This window comes from Camelus ferus, chromosome 12 (genome assembly GCF_009834535.1).
Source record: "Camelus ferus isolate YT-003-E chromosome 12, BCGSAC_Cfer_1.0, whole genome shotgun sequence".
Taxonomy (NCBI): Eukaryota; Metazoa; Chordata; class Mammalia; order Artiodactyla; family Camelidae; genus Camelus; species Camelus ferus.
In genome coordinates this window covers 40,122,210-40,144,532 of record NC_045707.1, presented here as the reverse complement: position 1 = coordinate 40,144,532, position 22,323 = coordinate 40,122,210, and the positions used below count along the sequence as shown (strand labels likewise).

At 40.2% G+C, this 22,323-nt stretch overlaps 2 long non-coding RNA genes across 2 annotated transcripts in view; one reads left to right on the top strand and one right to left on the bottom strand.

The window, feature by feature from the left end:
• The window catches only part of LOC116667694, a 75,093-nt gene that overhangs the window by 12,936 nt on the left and 39,834 nt on the right, over positions 1 to 22,323 (bottom strand). The window contains exon 7 of the long non-coding RNA XR_004324682.1: positions 14,612 to 14,680. This is a non-coding gene — a long non-coding RNA (uncharacterized LOC116667694). The remainder of the gene's footprint in view (positions 1 to 14,611; positions 14,681 to 22,323) is intronic.
• LOC106731153 lies at positions 10,144 to 16,519 on the top strand. Its single transcript, XR_001367567.2, has 3 exons — positions 10,144 to 10,226; positions 10,435 to 10,583; positions 16,275 to 16,519. It is a non-coding gene; the product is annotated as an uncharacterized LOC106731153 (long non-coding RNA).

The following is a 22,323-nucleotide window of genomic DNA, read 5'->3' as shown; positions in this document are numbered from 1 at the left end:
ATCTTTTTTTTAAATTTTTTTTTGTTTTTTTTGTTTTTAGGGGGGCAGCTCATTAGGTGTATGTATGTATGTATGTATGTATGTATGTATGTATGTATGTAATGGAGGTACTAGGGATTGAACCCAGGACCTTACGCATGCTAAGCAAGCACTCCACCACTGACATACCCCCTCCCATTTCTTTCTTAATCAGACAAAGGCTGGTACCTGTGCAGTGTTCAGGGAGCCTGCTATACCAACAGTCCTCTCTGAGGGGAGTCACTTTACGCATAAATCTTGACGCTTTCTATCTACATAAATTTGACGACAGCTCTTTAGACAAGGGATTGGTGCTGCCCCAAAAGGAACTATCTGCAGGCAGTCTGAGAATTAGCATTGATTTCTGACCAGCAAGGGAGCTCTATGCCTTATGGTCACCACAGCACCCAGAGAACTCTTCTCTCCTGAGGAGGTTGGACTGCAGACGCCCAAACAGAAATATGGACAATGAAGTGGTATCAGCCGAGGGAAAGCAGTAAACAGAAGTTGGTAGGAAGCAGAAACTAAAAGGCAGAGGGAAGTCCTGTCCAGAAAGAAGTGGAGCTGAAGTAGGCAGAAAAGGAGTGAGTCCTGAGTATGGAATTATGATTGGGATTAAAAAAGAGGACAGTAAGTCATGTGGCTGTTGAGTCATCAGAAATTTTTCAAAACATCCCAAAGAGTAATCTAGAGTCTATTATTTTACTCTTAGATGGTATGCAATAAAAATGAATTTTGGTAACTTGAGGGAAAAAGAAGCGCATGGGAAAGATGTGGGAAGGCTTTCAGAACCAAAGAGTCGCTGAATGGGCTTGGTGAAGAGCAGAAGGCACACGTCTCTGGGAATCCAAGAAGCAAGACCCTCCTGAGTTCTGCCTCTGCTTTAGGTCAAGTTCAACTTCAACTTCACTCCACCCAAGAGTTAAAGTCACCGAGTCTGAATGCCTTATCTGCCTATGGTTAGAGAATTGTAGGAAATCTTGCTTGACAGAAATGATACTTCTTCAACTAAAATAAGGGGGTGTGGATGCTGGCAGGGCCAACAAAATGGTCATTTTGTCCAGGGTTGGTTGTGTGGCTGCTGGCACTGTTTCGTGAGCTTTCATCTTTCCATGTGCAACCTCCTGTCACCTGAGATTACCTGAGCCTGTCTCACAGAAGTGGTATTCCTTTATCTTCTCCAGCTTTGCAGATTTTATCCATTCTGAAATGGTATTCATTTTCTCTTGCTTTTATTGGTCTGTTGTTGGGAGACTATTATTTCCCCACTCCTTTCTGTTTTTACTATTGTGGCCATGTAATTTCGCAGTTCCTCCCACAAGAGGCTGAGTATGCTTCCCTGAGTATGCTTCCCTTGAGTTTGGGATCAGCCAGGTAACTTGCTTCAGCTAATGGGTTATCTGCAGATGTGCTGGAAGCAGAGACCTGAATTGTGTTAAAGCTGTTGGGCTTTGCCCATTTGCACCTCTGCCATTGCCAAGAGAATAACACGCTCCAGGTCGCCTACTGGTTCCAGGATACTGACAGTCTCTAGAACACACCTGAACAGAACCTGGACTTAGGAACCAAACCCAACTGAACCTAACCTAGATCAGCAGATCTCCAGCTGACCTACAGATGAGTGAGCAAGAATGTATGTTTAGTTTGGGGATGGTTCACCACACAGCACTTTTGTGGTAATAGCGCACACATTCATCTTGCCATGTAGTAAGGTGTAATGGAAATAATACAAGTTTTGGAATAAGACAGACTTGATCTGAAATCCTGGATTTAATTTTTACTAGTAGCTATAGGACTTTGGGGAAACAACCTATTTGAGCCTCAGTTATTAGGCTAATGGAAATAAAAGTCATCCATTTCCCACTTCCCTTTTCCTAAACCATCCATTTAAAATAGCTTTCTTGAAGAATAGTTGATATACTATAAATTACATGTATTTAGTATGCATCGTGATAAGCTTGACATATCATATGCAGCTGTGAACCATCATCACAATTAAGATAATGAATGTATCCATCACTGGAAAAGTTTTCTAGTGACTTTTTGTAATTCCTCCTTCCTTCCTTTCACTCTTTCTTCCATCCCCAGGTAACAACTGACCTGCTCTGTCAGTGTAGACTAGTTTGCATTTTCCTAGAATAATATTTGTAAACCATATATCCAACAAAAGACAGCTATCTAAAACATATAAAAAACTTTTAAAATTCACCAGTAATAAATAAATAGCCATCAGGGAAATATATTCCATAGTGTGTATATACCACACTTTGTTTAACCATTCATCTATTGAAGGACATTTAGGCTTATTTCAGTTCTTGGCTATTACAAATGAAGCTGCTATAAACATTTGCAGATTTCTGCATGGAAGTAGGTTTTCGTTTCTCCAGGATAAATGCCTAAGAGTACAATTGTTGGATCGTATGGTAACTGAATAATTACTTTTACTGGCAACTGAAAAATTCTTTCCTGAGTGGCTGTACCATCTTATATTCCCACCAGCAATGTATGAGTTATCCCGTTTCCCTACATCCCTACCATCATTTCTTGTTGTAAATATTTTTAATTTTATCCATTCTTACAGGTATATAGTGATATCTCATTATGGTTACAATATGCATTTCCCCGATGATTATTTATTTATTTATTGGTGAATTTTGAAAGTTTTTTAAATATATTCTAGATAGCTGTCTTTTGTTAGATTTGTGGTTTACAAATATTTTCTCCCAGGCTGTAGCTTATCTTTTCATCCTTTTCACATGGGCTTTCATAAAGCAGAAATTTCTAAATTTCTAATTTTTTTGCAGTTTGATTTATTAACTTTTCCTTTTTCGGATGATGCTTTTGGTGCCAAGTCTAAGAATTATTTGCCGAGTCCCAGATTGCAAAGATTTTCTCATTTTTATTTCTAAAAGTTTTATAGTTTTATATTTTATGCTTACATTTATGATCTATTTTGAGTTAAGTTTTGTATAAAGTGTGAGGTTTAGGTTGAGGTCCATTTTATGACTATGAATTTCCAATAGCTCTAGCACTATTTGTTGAAAAGGCAATCTTTCCTCCACTGTGTTGTTTTTACACCTTTGTCAAAAATTAGTTGGGCATATTTATAACTGTTTTGGGGTTTTCTCTTTTGTTCCATTACTGTATATACTGATTGCTCCATCAGTACAGACTATCTTGATTAGTAATGTGTACAGAGTAAGCCTTAACATTGGGTGTAGTAGTTCTTCCCACTTTATTCTTCTTTGTCAAGATTATTTTAGCTATTCTAGAATTCAGAATCCAGGTTGACAGTTTTTTCCTTTCAGCATTTCAAAAATGTGTCACTACCTTCTGACCTCCATGGTTTCAGATGATAAATTCATTGTCATTCACATTGATATTTCCCTATAGGTAATGGATATTTTCAGGATTTTATCTTTGTGTTTAGTTTTCAAAAAATTTAATTATGTTGTGTCTTGCTATGGATTTCTTTGGGATTATTCTCTTTGGGTTTCACTCAGCTTCCTAGCTCTATAGATTTGTGTCTTTTCCTAAATTTGGGAACATTTTCAGAGATTATTTCTTCAAATCCCCTTTCAGTCCCCTTTTTTTCCTTTCTTTCTGAAAGGCTCTGCTGGGTTTTTTTCAATCTATTTTCATTTTGCTGATATATTTTTGATGTGATTGTAAATGGTATTGTTTTTGTAAAATTTCAATTTCCAGTTGTTCATTGCTAGTATATAAAACTAAAATTGACTTGTATTTTGATTTTATATTCTGTGACCTATTAGTTCTGGTTGCTTTGTTATAGATACCACTTGATTTTCCACACTGATGATGGTGTCAATGACTAATAACAGCAGTTTTACCTTATGCTTTCCATTTTAAATACCTTTTCTCTTGCCTTATTGCACTTGCTAGAAACTCCAGTACCATGTTGAATAGAATGTTCTTTTTTCTGATGTTAGCAGCAAAGCATCTAGTTTTTCTCCATTAAGTATGGCATTAGCCATAAGTGTTTAACAGATGCCATTTATCAAGTTTAGGAACTTCCTTCTAGTCCTAATTTTCTGAAGGTTTTTCTTTTTCAATCAGAAATGAATGTCAAATCTTACCAAATTTTTTTTGTATTTATTGAGATTGTCATAAATTTTTGTCTGTATTAGTTTATTAATGTGGTTAATTACATTGATAAGATTTTAAAATATTAAACCAACCTTGCATTTCTGGGACAAATTCTATTTGGTCATGATCTATTGATAAATTTGTTTTTGAAAGAGATTTTTACCAAGTTCAGAATTCTAGGTTGGCAGGGGTTTTTGTTTCTTCGGTTCCCTTTCAGTACTATACGGCTGTTGCTCCATTATCTTCTCACGTATGTTCTTTTCTGATGAGTTTTCTGATGTAATCTTAATGTTTGCTCCTCTGTATGTAAGGTGGCTTTTTTTCCTTCTGTTTGATTTTAAGATTTTCTTTCATAACTGGTTTTAAGCAATTTGATAATGATGTGCCTTAGTATAAATCTTGTCATGCTTCTTTATTTGGGACTTGTTGAGATTCTTAGAACTTTGAGTTTACAGTTTTCTTTAAATTTGGAAAAAATGTGGCCATTATTTCCTTAAATATTTTTTCTAGATACATACCCCACCAAACCTCTACAGTTTTGGGACTCTATTTATGCATATACAGGACCATACATTTTGTCTCACAGCCTAGTGATGTTCTATCTATTTTTCTAGTCTTTTTTTCCCCTCTCATTTCATTTTAGTTAGGTTCTGTTGTTATGTCTTCAAGTTCAATAGTCGTCAATGTCTAATCTGGCACTAATCCTATCAGTGTATTATTTTTTTCACCTGAGACATTGTAATTTTCATCTCTAAAAGTTCAATTTAGGTTAAACTTTTCCCATTCATATCCTTGACTCCTCACTTATAGTCTGAATTCCTATAGATCAAGGACCAAATATAATTTCTTTGTGTCTCTCTTTGCAACTAAAAGCAGTATATGGCTGAATGGTTTTGGAAACATTAAAAAAAAAAAGCTTTTCTGAGTCTCAGTTCTCTTGTTTGTATAAATGGACCTAATATTATCAAGTTTTTACAATGACCATTAAATGCCATAGTTTATCTCAAATATGTCTTAGTGCCTTCACATACTATGATTTTAAACATGAGGCCCTTTTTCTCTCAGGCATAGTAAGTACACCAGTAAAATTTTCTATAGCCCTGGAGTCAGGATTCACTAGTGATGTTCTGGAAAATATTTAACAACTGACTCTATGGCTAGGGAGGGGGTGGAAACAGCAGCTTGATTTGTACTACTTTCTGTTATCTGAAGATCCTCCTGTTAGAGCTGATCTCAGCAATCAACATGACATCACCAAACACAGATTTGGGAAGAGATGAATAGTAACACAGCACTATATAGTATTTCCATGACACAGCTACTGATATAATCGATGTAAATAACATCAAGAGCATAGATGGGTAGTAAAACAGGACATGATGAGTTTTGGATATAACTTATTTTGATATAATTTATTTTGGTGTAAGCTAATTTAACTTTTAATAGTGGCTATATTTAAAAACTGACTCACAAAATTCAGGAAAATTTAGCAATTGGCTCTTATAAGGCAGTAGGAGCCAACTCTGATACCCCATTGTGTTTCATCTCCCACTTCCCCAACCCACCTTTCTAGGGTTTTTTTCCTTAAGTATATAGTTGGAAAAGTGGGAGTTTTCCTCTGATGTTTCTCTGGAACTGAGCTTTGGAATCTGCTGCTCAGTGTCCTGTATTCTCCATCACTCCCACTTCTAGCTTGGATCACTGCTTGATTTACTGAAGAAACCAGAGAAATGGATGAGGGCGGATCACTCTCTTCTCTAACTATCCTTCCTCTTTAACCTCCCAGCACCACTCCACACAAAGCTACAGGAGTGATTATGGCTTTCCTTAATGAATAGTTGAAGAGTAATTAGAGAAAATTATAATGTTGCAAAGGAAAAAATCTAAAAGCTGTATGATAATTATGACTTTCCCAGAGTCCAAGGAAAAGCATATAAAACACTAAATCCTTCACTTTTTAAAGACATCTTTGTTGGGGGAGCACTGTTCAGCTTATGGCAGGGGAAGATGAGAATAGTGTGGTAGAGTGAGGAAAGAGAAGGGCTGAATGAAAAAATCTGGGGCATGTCAATGGCAGAAAGAAGGAGGAAGGACCTGAACAATAAGTGTTTCTCAGAAGTCAATAGATCAAGAAACTTCTAAAAGGAGGAATTAAAACCCATTAAGAGTCTTCCCTGCCTCAGGCCCTGTAAGCCTGCCAGTCACTAGGTTTACCATATTGCTGGCCTATAAAGTCAACAAAAACACCAAATGGTATATGATTCAATCACCCAGGACCTATTTGCCAATTCCTGATATATTAGCTCTCTAGGCCTTCCCTAATCAACTCTTAACTCCTGACTTGACTCCAGATCTAAATTCAGACTTGATATTCAGGAATGCGGCCCCCACCTTCCTTTTTGGAATTCATGTTAACTTTGCCCTCTGGTTTCATTCTTTTTCAATGTGGTAGCAGTAAGTAACAGCAGCCTTCCCTAGGGATCTCCCTAGAAGATCCCTAGAGACCTTTAACTTCTAAAATTAATTCTTCCTTCCCTTAGGCCCCTTGAGTACAAGTGGAAGCATGGGTTCCAATGGTGTCACCTGGATCTTATAAAGGTAGAAGCACCCAGAGGAAGACACTTTCCTGTTACTTTAGGGCCATGTGCTTCATCTCTGGTGCAATTAATTGGCCAGGGATTGTCCTTGCCTGGGTTATCTGTCCTCCATCCAGTGAAGGCTAGGGTACTCTGAATTGCAAATAATTCCAGGATCCATGGAATAGGGAGCTAGTTCCCCTAAGAGGAGGGGTTTGCTGTAACTATAAAAAGAAAAGGAAGGATGCTGGGGAGGCAACAAAACAGATGTCCACTACATGCGGGGTAGACTCCTAACTTTTCTACTAAGGAGATAGTTTGTGTAGCATCTCCAAGAACTCTATACACAGATAATGTGTATCAGAGAGGTCAAATAATGATTATGCTTTTAATCATGCAACCTAAAAAAGTAGATTCCATTGCCTGGTATCTGGTACTTATGTATAAATGCTATGAAAATAACATATCTTTGTAGCCCCTAGCACAGTACTTGGCACACAGGAGGGACTCAGTGCACACTTGTTGAATTAATGGATGCATAAATGAACATACGGAACAGAGCTATGTCAGCCTTTAATCTACAGGTGCTTTCAATCGGCAGTGATGATTTTTTTTAAATAAAGAATTTATTTTGTGGACCTACATCCAGCAGTAAAAGTTTACAATGTTGCCTTCCGAGCCAGCATTTTAGAAACTCTACTTTATCCTCACACAGTGGCACTGGAAACCAAGAACATCTGAAAGCTTTTGTATAATCTGATTAAGAGCTGAATAAGAAGAGGCAAGGGGTTAACGATTAGTGGTTTAACACCACACTTACCTAAGCTGAAAGGGTTTTTCTAAAGATCTTCCAAAAAAAAAAAAAAACCTTTGTGAAGTATGTAATATGAGGGCTGGACTTGAAGCCCAAAGTTAACACAGCCACCATCCTTTCTGGCTATTCTTGTCATTTTCAATGGTTAGAATTCTTCCACACCTAAGCTCTGAGACAATTCTCCTCCATTTTCATCCGGGACAGAATTAATTTCCTGGTTTTATACCGCCATCAGAAATCTGTAAGCTTTTACTCTGAGTGACTGTGTTGCTTATAATATGCACTCTCAAGGAGGCAAAAATTGGTTCTTGGGGTGGGGAAATCTCAGACATGACAGTAACTTGCAGCCTTTTAAAGAGCCACAGTACATAAATAGATGTACAGGACATCTTTGATAATTTCATAGGGGTCAATGAGGCAAAAACAATCTAAAAAGCCTCTTTAGTGAAGTAATAATAATAACAACAACAACAACAACAACAATTTTTTAGGGGTTGGGAAACACTGGGTTCTAAGGAAGTACTTAAAAACACACGAATGCTGTTCCCTTTCTTATCCAACAGTGAGTGCCTCCAAGAAAAAAGATATCACATTGGGAGTTAGGAGGCTTTGGTTTTAACTTTCACATCTACCACCGATGAGCAAATGCCTTCATTTATTTATTCACCAAACATTTACTGTTCCAAATCTTCTGTTTCAGGCTACCCTAGACTCTGTAGGTACAATGATAAACAAGGCATAGAATTCCCACAGAGTTTATGTTTGACAACGAAGCAGATAAAAAAAAAAGCTACAAATAGCTATAAATAATAACAATGATGATAATAAATATAATAGATATCTCTGATAAATGATAATTAATTATTAAAAATTATAATAGTACATGCTATAAAGGAAATTTAAAAGGACCACAGGAAAAGTTAAACTGATAGCGTGTGAACAGAGATGGTCTTCCTGAGGCAGTGACATATAAACTGAGTCTTGAAAGGATCCAGCCCCACAAAGACCTGGGGGCAGAGCTTCCAGGCAGAGAGAAGAGCAAGGATGAATGTCCTGAGGCAGGAGTGGGCTTGTCATGCACAAGGGGGGACAGAAAGACACAGCTGGAATGCACTGAATTGTAGGGAGAGAGGTAGAAGATGAGGCAGATTGGCCAGGCCAGATCATGCAAGGCTGTGTAGGTCATGGAGAGGAGCTTGATTTTATTTTAAGTGCTTTGTGACTTTGGGCAAGTCACTGGATTTCTGTCAAATGGGGAGTGTAGGGTGGTGGGGATGAAGCAGCTGAGTGGCTAGCATGTTCTAGAATGCTAAATTGAGTCTCATCTAATTCAGGACCTAGGAGAGATGCCGCAAATCTACAGTGAGGAAAGTCTAGGTAGCAAGTAAAATTAATATGCCTCCAAGGATGCTCATCACAGGATTGGGGGAAACTCATGTTTCACCTGGAAAGGAAGGAGGGCAGGGATCCCGCATTCTTCTGAAAGCAGAACCTGCCTTTCTATCAGTCTCGATTTTTGAGGTGCACAGACTGTTTCTCTCTCTGCCAATCTGCTTCTCATGTTACTTCAGAGTGGTGTAGTGAGGAAAAGCACAGGATTGGGGGCCGGGGCCTTGGGCTCTGGACCCCCACCTTTTCCTAAATAACTCTGCGACATGAGCAAGTCCATTCCCGGATATGGGCCTCCAGACCCTCATCTGGGGACCGTGATTAAGATTCCTTCTATAACACAGACTCTATGATTCTATTACTTTCCTCTTCACCATACACAGGAGGGGCATAAACCCTGCATGCAAGCAACCCAAACTCTCCTAAAATAATAAAGCAATTTCCTTTGAAATGGTTGAGAAGGAAAGTCGAGAGGCCCTTGCAGAAAATGATGAAACCCAGTCTCAGCTGAATATTAAGTTAGAGAGAGGTCTGCAACTGGACTGGGGGGTGGAGAGCCGGGAAGATGCCAGGGTTGGGGAGAGAGAAATTTTAATTGCGATTGTTTGGCCTGCTGATTCACGGCAAATGACAAGGAGCCCCCAAGCAGCCTCAAACATGGATATTTGAAAGACAGAGACGGCTGGGGGACGGTTTGGCTTCTCCCTCCCCTCTGAGGCTGTTTGAGGAGCAGTCTGCAGCGCTGACAAGCACGGGTTTTGGAGGCCATTGAAAAGTTTTGGGCCTAAATAGGGTAGGCAGCTTGGCTTAAGTGTTGCTATGGAATACCTGGCAACCAGCAACAATAGGCCTTTTACAGAATCCAGGGCAAACAGTGACCGTGGTAATGGGGTGGGCTTAAGGGTCTCCTTGCCTGGCTGGGCCCCTCCTCTCCTCACACAGAGGCCTGGGCACTGGGCTATGTTCCGGAAATTCCCTGCACAAAGCCCCATTCAGAGGGAGGAGGGTCAATGCGTGTGCTTTCGGAGGGGGTGGCGGTGGGACTGGGGGTGGGGAGGGGGTACAGGAGAAGGAGCTTTACTGCCAAAAAAAAAAAAAAAACCCCTCTCAAGTCCCTTTCTTCTCCCAAAGACTAAAAGAGGCACAGAAAGTGCTAAGTTTGTAAAAGAGGCTGAAAAGGTTCAGAAAAGTAGCATAAAAGGGCTAGGGAACGCCCCGTGAATTTTGAACAGAGAGTAGAAAAGGGACCCTAAAAAGCAATTAGTGATGCTGCTTGTAAATGAAGAGGCAGCTCGCTTAGGGTGGGGAGCTGAGAGCTGGAGGTAGGTGAAGGCGGGTAAGAGATGGGAGGGATGGGAGCAGGTAAGGGAAGGGGTGAGGTGTGGGGTCGGGGAGGGGAAGGGGAGGCCAGTGAAGAGTGGAGGGTGTAAAGCCTAGGAACCGCTGCCCCAGTCAGTGCCGGCTCTAACCACTGTCTTCAGGCTGCTCTCTACTCGGGCTGTGCAGCTCAAATTTTGTCCCCTGTTTCAGGCAGCCCCCTCAAAGGCAGTGGAGAACCGGGACAGTGACTGGCATCCAGGGTCTGTGCCTCTGGCCCCTTGGTCACTGATGACCACGAAGGAATCCCCAAGCTTCTGAGTGAGGGGAGACTGCCTTCTCCTTGCAGCTGAAAACAAATGGTAGGAATGCTGGGGAGCTGGGTGTCTACCTGAGTTCCTGGGGGCGGCTGGTAGGACAGCCTGCAGAGCAAGGTAAAAGAGCCAAGGAATTAGCACGCTACAAATCACACTGCATAACATCCGTGCTCAAACACCCTACTCAACCGCTCTAAAGATAATAATTTTATATTTCCAGCAGAATGTGCACAGTGACAATTATCAGTATTCCTACTGGGCCACAGCATCAACCGATAATCAAAGAGAATTATGTTCCAGATGAAAGCAGATTTAAATAAACAGACACTAAATGGGAGCCAATAATAGATGTACCAAAATAGTCCAGGCTAGGAAGGAGCCATTTAAATACCGAACTGTTTAGCTGAGAAGGTATGAGGCGTCTAGACCCCAGGGTTTACAGCTCCCAGTCTGTAACTCAGCCAGACTGATTTTTCCCAGTAGTCCCTGGCATCCTCAGCAGAGTGCTATTCTAAACTGCTTTTCCCTTCTCTCCCTTTCTCTCTCTCTTCCTCCATTCCTCTCTCCCTCCCACCCTCTTTTCCTGCCTTCCTCTCTACTTCCCTCCCTTTTCTTTTCTTCAACAAACATTCATCATTCATTATCAAGTAGGTGCACTTGGGCACCATTATCAAAATTCATAAACACTGCCCTTGGTTTTTGTGACCCTCTGCTCAAGATTCAAATTGGATCTTGTTGGCTCCTATACGAGGAACTGGAGAAGGGTGTTAGCCCTCCAAGGAAAATCAAGCTGCTGGTTCCATAAGAAGGGGGAATGGAATGCCGAAGAGGCAAAATAATGGAGGCCCAGTATACATTCACTTCATCATCATATGTTTATTAGAGGTTATTCCGTGTGCTCATCATTCTGTATTCACTGTTCTAGGTCCTGGGTATTCAAAGATCAAAGTGTAGGTCTCTGCTCTCGAGAGGCTTCCAACTTTGCAAGGGAAAGATAACCAGGCAGATGGATATGAATGTGTACAATATACAGTGAGAGCCCTAGAGTAGGACTGCCAGAGTGAGGCCAAGGAGACTTCAAGAGGAGGCAGCTGTGACTTGAAGGATGAGTAACAGAGAAAATGTTACTGGGCAGAAACCTATGGAGGGAGCATTCCCAGCAGAGGGAAGAGGATGTACAAAGGCACAGAAACAAGAGAAGACCTGGTGTGTTCAGGCCCCTGCAAGTCCTTCAGCAAGAATGGAAGTCAGAGAGAGAGGTCAGTGGAGAGGGCCAGGACGAGATGTGATTGAGAAGCAGTTAGTGACAACATAAAAGGCTTGGCTGATGGGTACACTCTTGAGGTTGGGGTCACGAGTAGAAAGTTTACTTCTGCTAGTTTTGTGCTTCCTTGCATGGGGACCCAATTGGCATTACTTCCCCGGCTTTTCTATCTCCTTGCTTACTCCTGTCCAGGGGCAAGGAATTTGACTCTATTTCTCTTCTACCCTGTGTAGAGTATCTCTTCTGATGTATTCTTGGCCACCTGTAAAAGAAGTCTGTCCTTACAGGAAGAGATCTTTCTGTGGGTATCCAGGTGTCAGGCAATCTAATTCTGGGGTGTAGGATTAGCGAGGTATTGTTTCCCCAAACCTAAGCCTAGTTCTTTGTATTTTCATTAATAAAGCCATCATTTTGATCTCTGTATGTCTTTGGTTCCTCTCAAGTGAGTACTACTTTTTAAACTCTAGAAATGTCAAGGCAAAGTAAGTCTAGGAAGGGGGCCATTGGAGGAGTGTGAGCAGGGTAACAAATGACATGATAAGGTTTTTAGGTTAAAAGTGTCACTTTGACAGTTGGGAAGAGGATGGATTGGAGAGGGTAGGGGGATTTAGAGGGAAAGAGATGATGAAGAACCAGTGGCAGCAGAGAAATTGAGAGGAGAAAGAGAAGGGATGTGTGGGGAAAGATATTCTGAAGACGGAATAGTAGGTGGGAGCTGACTGGATGTGAGGGTAAGGAAGACTTTGGGTTTCTGGTTAGTCAACTGGAATTTCATTTGCTGGGATATGGAATGAGGATGAGGATGAAGTATAGGGGATGGGGAGGATAATAATGAGCTAATTCTGTGACATACTGACCTCGAGGGCACAGAAAAGTCTATTAGGCAATTAGATATACAGGCTTAGAGCTCTAGGAAAAATAACCTGGCTGGATTTATAAATGCATCTAGAAATAATTACTGAAGCACAGAAATAAGAGAAAGGGTGTAGAGTGAGGCAAAGAAAAGTGTGTGGAGGCAAACCAACATTTAACTCAAATTCAACAAAAACTTACTGAGTCCTTACTGAGAAATCTAGGTGAACTATTATACTATCTTCTATTGGCATTTGATGTATCTGAGAATTTAAGCTATCACAAAATGCACCTTCTACAGTGCTCCTAAATCATTTCTTTTTGTTTACTAAGAATTCAAGCGAGGTGCTAGGTGCCCATCATCTGCAACCATCTATCTGTTTATCTGGCACATATATAAAAGCCAACACTTGTTGAACATTATGATGTATCTGATACTTTGCTAATCTCTTTACACACATTTAATACAAGGCAGGTGCTGTTAACTTGGTTTTACAAATGAGGAAATGAGGCTCAGAGCTGTCTGGCAGTCCAAACTTTGAAGCCAGGCCTGTCCAACTACAAAGCTTATGCTCTGACCATAGGTCATGCGGCTTATCTTTATCAAAGAAGATGCAACATGAGTTGAGAGTCTTTATGGGCTTACTACCTGGCTATGGGGATTAAACATCCTCTCACAATGATGGAGAAGAACCACAAAGTGCAAAGTAAGCCAGGTAATATTATGCTGGTAAGTTACCAGGAAGACTGTTTGAGGAAGGTTAATTTTAGACATAAAGTTAGTCTCAAGTTTGGATCCTGCAACTTGTTTATTGTACAATGTTAACTGCTATGAAACTCAGTTTTCCTCATTGATATTATAAACGTGTAGTACTTCCTTCACAGACACACGTCTGCCTTCCACCCTGTGAGAAGCCATATTATAGAAAGCTCAGTGACCAAGGTGTACACCCACATTGCAGAAATGTTTCTTTCTTCTCTAACTTTAACAGAAACAAAACAAAACACAACAAATCAAACTCTAAAATGTGCTGCAAATAGAAAGAGCATCAAAAAAGCATCAAGAATACAGAACTACATTTATTTAAATATCATAATAAAATGAATAATTGTAAAAAGGCTTTTGTTTATAAATATAAGAAAGAAAAATCTAACAAGGAAGATTATGTGACAATATTTAAGCTTTGATAAGAGAGTTGTTTTTCCTTGTAAGAAAACTATAATTGAGACCAAGAAGATAATAAATTTTAGTTCCTGTTTAGTTTCCTGTTTTTATTCATGATTACTTTGTAGCTGTACATTATTCTAATTTAAAGCTCTCTGTCAGAATAAGAAAAGCAATCTGCTTCATTAATTTATCTGCTTAGGAGTAATTAAAGTAAAAAAAGATGAGTTAAATTATCTCTCTGTATTTAGATTTCTTTAAGAATCACTGTCTTTATGAGAAAATGTCTCATCATTTCTTATAATAAAAGTAAATAATAAAAAGTATCCATGTTTTTAACAGTTGGATTTTCAGGACCACAGACAGCTCAGCATATTTTCCCTCTACCTCCTGCCCAATATATCTCATTTCATGGTCAAAAGTAAAATCACATGTACATTCTACTTATACAATTTTTATTTTCAAATTTATATTTTTACTCTAAAATAAGGAGACTTGTTTGGGAATACTAGGAATTTAGTTAATTTTGTCTACTTTCAATCATTTTGGGTGTTTCATTCTCAATTTCAATTATTCACTTGATGTTACTTAGCAATGAGTGATACAATTTGCCAAGACCTTGATTTTTCTCACATTCTTCCTTCAAACTGTCCTTGATATTCTACAGCAAAACTTTCTCTGAGGTTGAATGTGTACTTAAAAGGGAGTCTGCAAAAAATCAGCTTAGGACTACATTTTCTTTCAAGTTTCATGCAGACTAAAGAAGATAAAAGGTGTAAAAATGCTACTTACCCCTCACTTCTGTGCTGGAGTTTCTCCACAGCGTAAAGGGGAGGAATATCCTGGGAATTCAGGATGGAGCTAGGAAACAAAGAAAAATATGTCTGGAGAAAGTCCAGAGGCAGTTGGAAGTAGGTAGGAATAACTGGCTGTATCATTTAATCACAACTCTTTCCGTTGCTATGAAAGAAACCCAAATCAAACTCAAATAAAAGAGAAGTTGTTGCACATATATGGAAAAGTAGAGCAGTATGCAATTTCAGAAACAGCTGTATCCAAGTGCTCAAATTGTTTATTATCAGAACTCTTTTTCTCCCCATCTCTCAGACTGGCTTCCCTCTGTAATGGCTTCACTTCCAGGAAGCTTATTTCCTCATGCTAGCAAGGTGGCCACCACTAGCTCCAGGCCTCTATTCCATCAGCATAGCAACTCCTGAAAAGATTTCAGCAAAAAACCTGGCCTATTTTCACTGACCAATTACTGTGGTCAGGGAATGGGACACACTGATTGTTTAAGCCTGGGTCATTGCTAACTCCTGGGACAACAGATTGAATCAGATCCAGAAGAACCACATGAACTAAGAGGAGGGGAGGGGGAGTTCCCTGAAAGAACCACAGGAAGAACAGATGAAAAGCAGGCAAAAACAGCAGAGGCCCTTATTCACCTGCTAGGGATGTCATAACAAAGCACCATAAACTGGGTGGCTTAAACATTGGAAATTTATAGTCTCAGTTCTGGAGGCTAGAAGTCTAAAATCAAAGTGTCATTGGGGCTGGTTCCTCCTGAGGGCTGTAAGAGGAGAAGCTGTTTCAGACCTGTTTCCTTGGCTTGTAGATAGATTTTTCATGTTCATAAGGTGTTCTCCCTATGTATCTGTCTGCCTCTTGAGTTCCTCTTCTTATAAGAATGCACCATGTTGGTTTAGGGCACACTCTAATGACTTCATTTTAATTTGATTACCACTGTAAAGACCCTATATCCAAATTTGGTCACATGCTGAGGTACTGGGAGTTATGATTCCAACATACATTTTCTGAGGAGACACAATTCAACTCATAGCAACACTAGATATACTTTATTTCCTGGTCTAAATAGTTTCTGTTCTTTTGACTTAATCCTTTGTTACAGGGAATGCCTTTCACCTAGAAAGTCTACTACATTTTGGTAGTAGATAGGATGGCTCCCCAGTACCACCCTCCAAGCCCGAAAAATGCATCATTTAAGGGAAACAGTTTTTCTTGTTTCTCTTAAAATGTAGATATGTGTTTGGGGAAAGGGATATGATATATAAATAAATGTGTACAAGGTAATTGTGCAGTAACTTTATTTTTCCAAGACTGGTGTCCCCAGGAGATCCTCAGTAAGAGTATTCTCTAGTCAAATAAGTTTGTAAAATGTTTTATATATTATCCCTCTCTTGGATAATTATCATGCATAGCAGCATATTGTGGTAGAGTGATTGTATTAATGTCCCCAATTATTCAGCTCTCCCTACATGTCCTTTACAATGGAACATTTCAGGTCCTTCCATCAAAAGGTGAAGTATATTCCCTTGTCCCCTGATCCATCCATCCTTTGTTTGGCTATGTGACTCACTTTGGATAATAGGGTATTAGCAGACTTGATGTTTGAACTTTTCTACTGTCTCTCTTGCTCCTTGCCTTTCTCTTCCAGCTCGCGTGCTGGAAGATGCAACACATGGAGCAGAACCAAGTTGATGTCATCATGGCAGAAGCCATGCTAAAGCAGTCAACAACCAGCCAATTCCCATTTATGGGAGCACATCCAACCAAGATCTGCAGCACCACCTAGCCAACTGGTAGACTTATGAGCAATAATAAGTAGTTTTTAATCCATCAAGTTCTGAAATGAGTTACTCAGCATTATTGAGGCAATGGATAACCTACACACGTATAACAGCATCCAAGAAGTCCTGCAATGAAGAAACATGTTCTAGTTGGTATAAACTAGGGTTTCCCAAGTGTGTTTTTATGGTATAACTAATAACACTTTGCAAAACAATGCTGCACAACTCCAGATTGGGACATTCTTCCAGACTTATCCAGGAACAGCATGAAAGAAGTATAAATAGTTTGTTTTAATCCTAAATTATTGGTAACTGTCTCTGGTGTTTGTGGTGAATTGGTCCTTAGCAACCATTTCAACTCCATGCTACACACCTCCTGATGCTACAGAGGTTGGAAAATTAAACATTACATTTCTCAGACTCCCTTGAAGCTCTTTTTTGGATGAAAATTAACCTTCATCCGTTAGAGGCACTCTCATAAGATTTCGAATGTAAAAGGGAGGCAGCACTATTGTTCTGTTCTGGCCTTTGCTGTTGACAAGCAAACCTTTTTTTTTTTTCCTCGTGAAACAACATTCCAATATCTAGTTTAACTTCTGGATATTAAGTGATGGTGGCAGGGGTGGCCTCTTGCTTTATCACAACCCCATTGTATGTTCTCGAATCAACAATTCCAAAAGATGTGGCAAAGGTGCCACTTCCTTGGCACCAGTTTTCTGGGAGTCAGCCCTGGAAGCCCAGCCTAAAACTCTCTTCTTCAACTCTCACAACAGCTTACTAAGTAACCAGATCTCTTTCTGCTTAAAATAACTAGAGAGGGTTCTGTTTCCTGTACTGATTGATGACTGATCCTATATCTAACTGTCTGAGACTAAATTCCCTAATCTGTAAAAATTAGAGTTAATAATATCCTCCTTGTGAGCTCATGAAATAATGATTAGCTCTGTACCTTGCATATTGTAGATGCTCATAAAAGGTATTCATCTAATAGGACATTATCTCTTTAAGAAATACTAATTTGATTTTTCACATTTTAGCAGGAGAAGGAGCCAGTAACAAATTGTTATATACATTTGTATGGTGAAAACAATCATTATTTATGCATACTTGGGTCTTTTCAGCTCAAAAAATTAAAGTTCTTTGTCTGCCCCCAATTCCATCTTTCTCTATTTTCTCCCTCACACCCCAGGATCCTAAAAGGGTTTACTACTTTGCTGCTTCAATTGCTTCACCTCCCACTCATCTCAATCTCTGTCAATCCAGATTGTATCTGGTTAATTCCACAGAAACTCTAATTAAAATCAACTGTCCAAGTCATTTAGGAATACATCACCTCTCAATGTATTTGGTACCTAAGTTTCAACTGGCAGAATTAAACACTCTCTCCCTTTAGACACATTTTTTCTTTACTTAGCACAACCAATAATCTGTTTCCTTTTCTTTTGGTCATATAGTGAGACTACATTTCCCAGTCTCTCTTGCAGTTAAGTGAGTCCTAGTGACTAAATTTTAATCAATGGAATGTAAGTGGAAGTGGTGTGTGCCATTTTTGAGCCAAAGCTTTTAAGAAGTGGGTAGGTCCTTCTATGCTCTCTTTTTTTCTATTCTATTGACTTAATAAAGATAATGGCAAAGCTTTAAGGGAGAGTGGATCTGTGAGATTAAAATAATCTATAGAACCTGGGTCCCTGAATGACCACGTGGCAGAGAGTAACCCAAGAATTAAGGATACTGACCCCAGACTGGTATATAAATGAGAAACCTCTACAGTGTTTGAGTCATCTTTCAGTTTTGGATGTATTTGTCACAAGAGTGTAGCTTATTCTACTACTAATTGAAGTAGTATAATATTAGTGATGTCATGTTATAATTAAAATCTAAAATACGTGGCAATTGCTTAGTATTTGGTTGTCAGATGGTGAGAAAACAGAGCTGCCGGGGACCAGAGATCCCTGGTTCTAAAAGAAAACATTCGATAAAACAGTTGCTGCAGCAATTGGAAGGCAGAAGAAATATCTTTGGAGTTTGTATTTCAACGTGAAGAATTTGGAAAAGCCAGATGTTAGTGTGTGTTGATTAATTCTTGGTATAGTCCAAGGATTCTAGGAAAGAGGTACTCTCAGGCAAAAATTACCAAAAAAGTGTGTGTGGAGGGAACAGAGAAAAGAGAAAGGGTCCAAAAACAGGGAACCTCATAGAAAAGAGTTATTTACTTCTGGACCCTAAACAGCAGGAAATAACAGAAAGATGTTAAGTAACAAAAGACCCCAGAGATTTCTCAGTTAACTAGAAGGACCCGGGTTTGTAGCAGAATTCAGATTGTGTTGCCTTCCTAGCCATGGCTATGGCTTGAGATAACCTCCAGTGAGGCAACATTAAGTTGAGAGGAAGAAAGAGGTAGGAGGTGAGAAAATGAATAAATGAAGCAGGCTGTAAGAGCATGTTTAGGTAAGAATTTTAAATTTAGTCATTGGTCCTTGGAACTGGCTAAAAGCAAATAGATTCTAAAACATTTATCTAGGATCAAATCAAGGAGCTTCCTCCACTACCAGGTCAAGGGTTTTGTCATTGCTGAAGACTCAAGGCTGCTAGTTTACCATTCTTCTCTGAATTGAAGAGAGGACATTTGTTGCAGGTAGCCTGTCCTTGTTTCACTGTTACATACTGAGTGTATTGTAGCTGTGTGCCAGGGTCGGGAGGGAGATATATGGGGTCGGATAACTAGTTTTTATTTTAACTTGCTGGATCACAAGGCGCTACATCTGGACCTGATGAAGAGGATTGCGTATGACCCAGGAATTGGGACTTTGAGCTGGACATGGCAGACAGATGGACCTTTGGGTTGTTGCCCTGGGGAGGGGCACAATGTGTGTTTTAATGTGTTGGGTAAAGTTGTTAAATTTACTTGCCAGCATCTTTTCTTGTTTTCACTGAAGGAATAAATACCTCCTGCTGATGTAGTGATTAATCACTTGGTTCCATATTCTCCACTGCAGAGGTGCATTCATGACCCAGGCTGGCTCATCAGAATATGTCATCACCCTAGACATAATGACTGATTCATAGTCAAGCACCTGTCCTAAACACAGCCAATCACGTCCTTATTTAGAGATTTATTTGAATAGAGAGAGAGTTTTTCTTCTTTCATGATCTCTAGTGTTGAGAAAAGTGTAGCATAAAGTCAGGGAGAGCCATCTTTACTGTCAAATAAAACAGGCCTACAAGAACAAAGCCCCAACAGTGGCAGACAGAGATAATAGATGCAGTGAGAGAGACAGTCCTAATGTTATTTTTTGAATCCTTAGACACAGTCATGTCTGAAAGTAGAGATACCCTTTGGACTTCCCAGTTTGGACAGCAAATAAATACCCTCTTTGCCTTGGCTACCTCAGATGGGATTTTGTGAGTAGCAATGGAACACATCTTGAATGGCCTTAGTGTTGGAGTTGGGACTACAATTCAGGTCTTCTGATCCAAATTCAGGGTTTTTTTCTCTTCCTATGATAGTTTTTGAAATAGCTGTCACTTAAAATTAGTAAAAGGCAAATTATGAGATGTGGTCACAAAGACACCAGCCAGGTATCAGATCAACATTTGCAGAGAAATGAGAACAGCTCTATTCTGAAGAGGTGGAACTCTATGACCTTGGGAAGTTGGTGGGAAATCTAATTATAGGAATGGTACTGGGATAATAGGATACTAGGGTACCAGGGTACCAGGTTACCAGGGTACTAAGGTACTAGCTTCTTGCTGTGTCCCATGGATAAGTTCGGTCAAAACCTTATGATGATGCTTGCAGACTGGCATCAAACAGCCAAAAAGCATGAATTCAGTGGGGCAGGGCAGTGGGAGGACCCTGTCCTGAGACTGATATAGTAGCAAGATTTATACTCTATACCCAGGCTGCCCAAGTTCAATGGCAACTCCTTCATTTGCCATATCTGAATCTGGGCAAATTAACCTTTCTAAGACTTGGTTTCCTCATACATAAAACAGTACATTCCTTCTTGGGTTGTGGTCATGAGTAAAAAGATACACTCCATGTGAAACACTTGGCTCAGTTTTGGGCACATAGTAAGAGCCCAATTTATATTTATTTTTATTAGTGGTAGCCTCATTTTTGCTATCTGCTAGAGCAAACAGTTGGATATGCCAATGGGGGTTTAACAACCTCAGCAGACAGAGAGCAAGCTACTGAAGCCCCAGGCAGATGAGAGAGGCCAGGTGTGTCAGTGTGGGTCCTCTGAGAAGCAGGTGCCAAAGTGGAATTTGATGTGCAAGAGATTTATTGGGGGGAAATGCCTATGAAGGATAAAGGGGAGAAGGAACGGGAGTAGGTGGGAAGGTCCTCAGGCCACAATGTAGGTGTGACGTCTGTGAAGGGAGAGAGGGGAAGCAGGAGGACTGGGTGCAAAGAGCCTCAGACTGCAGTGCAGCCCCGGGGAAGTCTCTGCCCAGAGCAAACACAGCCTGTGACAGGAGCCCTGATTAGGGAGGAGCCTGACTGGGAGAAGCCTGGAGACAGTGTGGCCTTGGGGAGAGCCCTGCTGGGCACCCAGGGTGCAGCAGATACAGGCATCAGCTGGCCCCACTCCTCAGCAAGTTCTCTCCTGAAGGGAGATCTGAGCAACCCACTCTTGAGGCCTGCCACCCCTGGGAGCACTTTCCTGTGAGGGTGCCTTCCCTCTCCATGTTTCCCAGACACTTAGCAACTAAGGCAAACAGGAAGCAGCAGGGGTAGAGCCAGCCCTATTTCTTAGCTTTTGGACCATTTCTCCCCACCTCCCTTGTTGAAGCCCATGTCAATCATGTTTTGCCTATTTTATTTTAATTTAATAATAATTGTTGTTGTTGTTGTTGTTGTTGTTGTTATTTGCCTCCTAATTGATTTTTCTGCCCATGAGAGACCATTGTTCAGTTTATTCTCAGCACAGATCTAGAACTATCTTTTCGACATTAAGTCAGATGATGATGTCCTTTAATCAAAACCCTCCAACTATTTTCACTTCACTCGTGCTGTCCTGAACCTGGCTCTGTTTGGCTTCCCATTACTCCAGGCTCTCCTCCCTTACTCCTCTGCTGTTTACCCACTCAGCTCCTGCCACATTCGCTTCTGTGTGATTCCTTGAATAAGTCAAGTAAACGCTGAGCTTGGGAATTCTTGCTCCTCCCCCTGCCTGAAACTGCAGATTCACTCTCTCACCTCCCTCAGGTCTTTGCTGAGTTGCCACCTTTCAGTGAAGCCTCCAAAGACGACCCGATCTAAAATAACTTCTCCGTCTCCAGAAAATCCTTTCTAGCTTTATTTTTCTCCATAGCACTTACCACCATCAAATACACAGTATTTTTCTTTACTTATTTTGTGTATTATCTATTTTTCCTTCTAGAATGTAAGCTCTATAGGGGCAGGGATTTGGGTCAATTTTGTCCACTGCTATAGTTTTGTTGAACAAATGAACAGATCCTGTGAACAGCAGCTGAAGAAATGGAGGTAAAAACCCAGGTCTCTCCTGGTAAAAGGAAAAACCACAGCATTTGGAGTCAGTGATGCTGGTTTGGGTCTAGGTCCAGCACTAATTGTTTGACTTTTTGTCTGACTAACTAATAGACAATGGACTAATTGTCTAACTAATTTGTCAGACTAACTAATTGTCTGACTAACTAATTGTCTGACTTTGGAAAAGTCATCTACACTTTGTGCCCCCCAGTTTCCACATCTGTAAGATGGGGATGACAACAAAGACCTAGTTCATTGTGAAAGCTAATGAATGTAAGATGACAGACAGCACAGATGTTTTATTACAGTTTCTGGGGCTGAAAGACAGTGGCATGTGGTGGTACTCACGCTAAGGCATGGAAGTCATTCATGACTGATCCAGTGGCATGTGTTACACTGGGTTAGTTATTAGTCAAAGG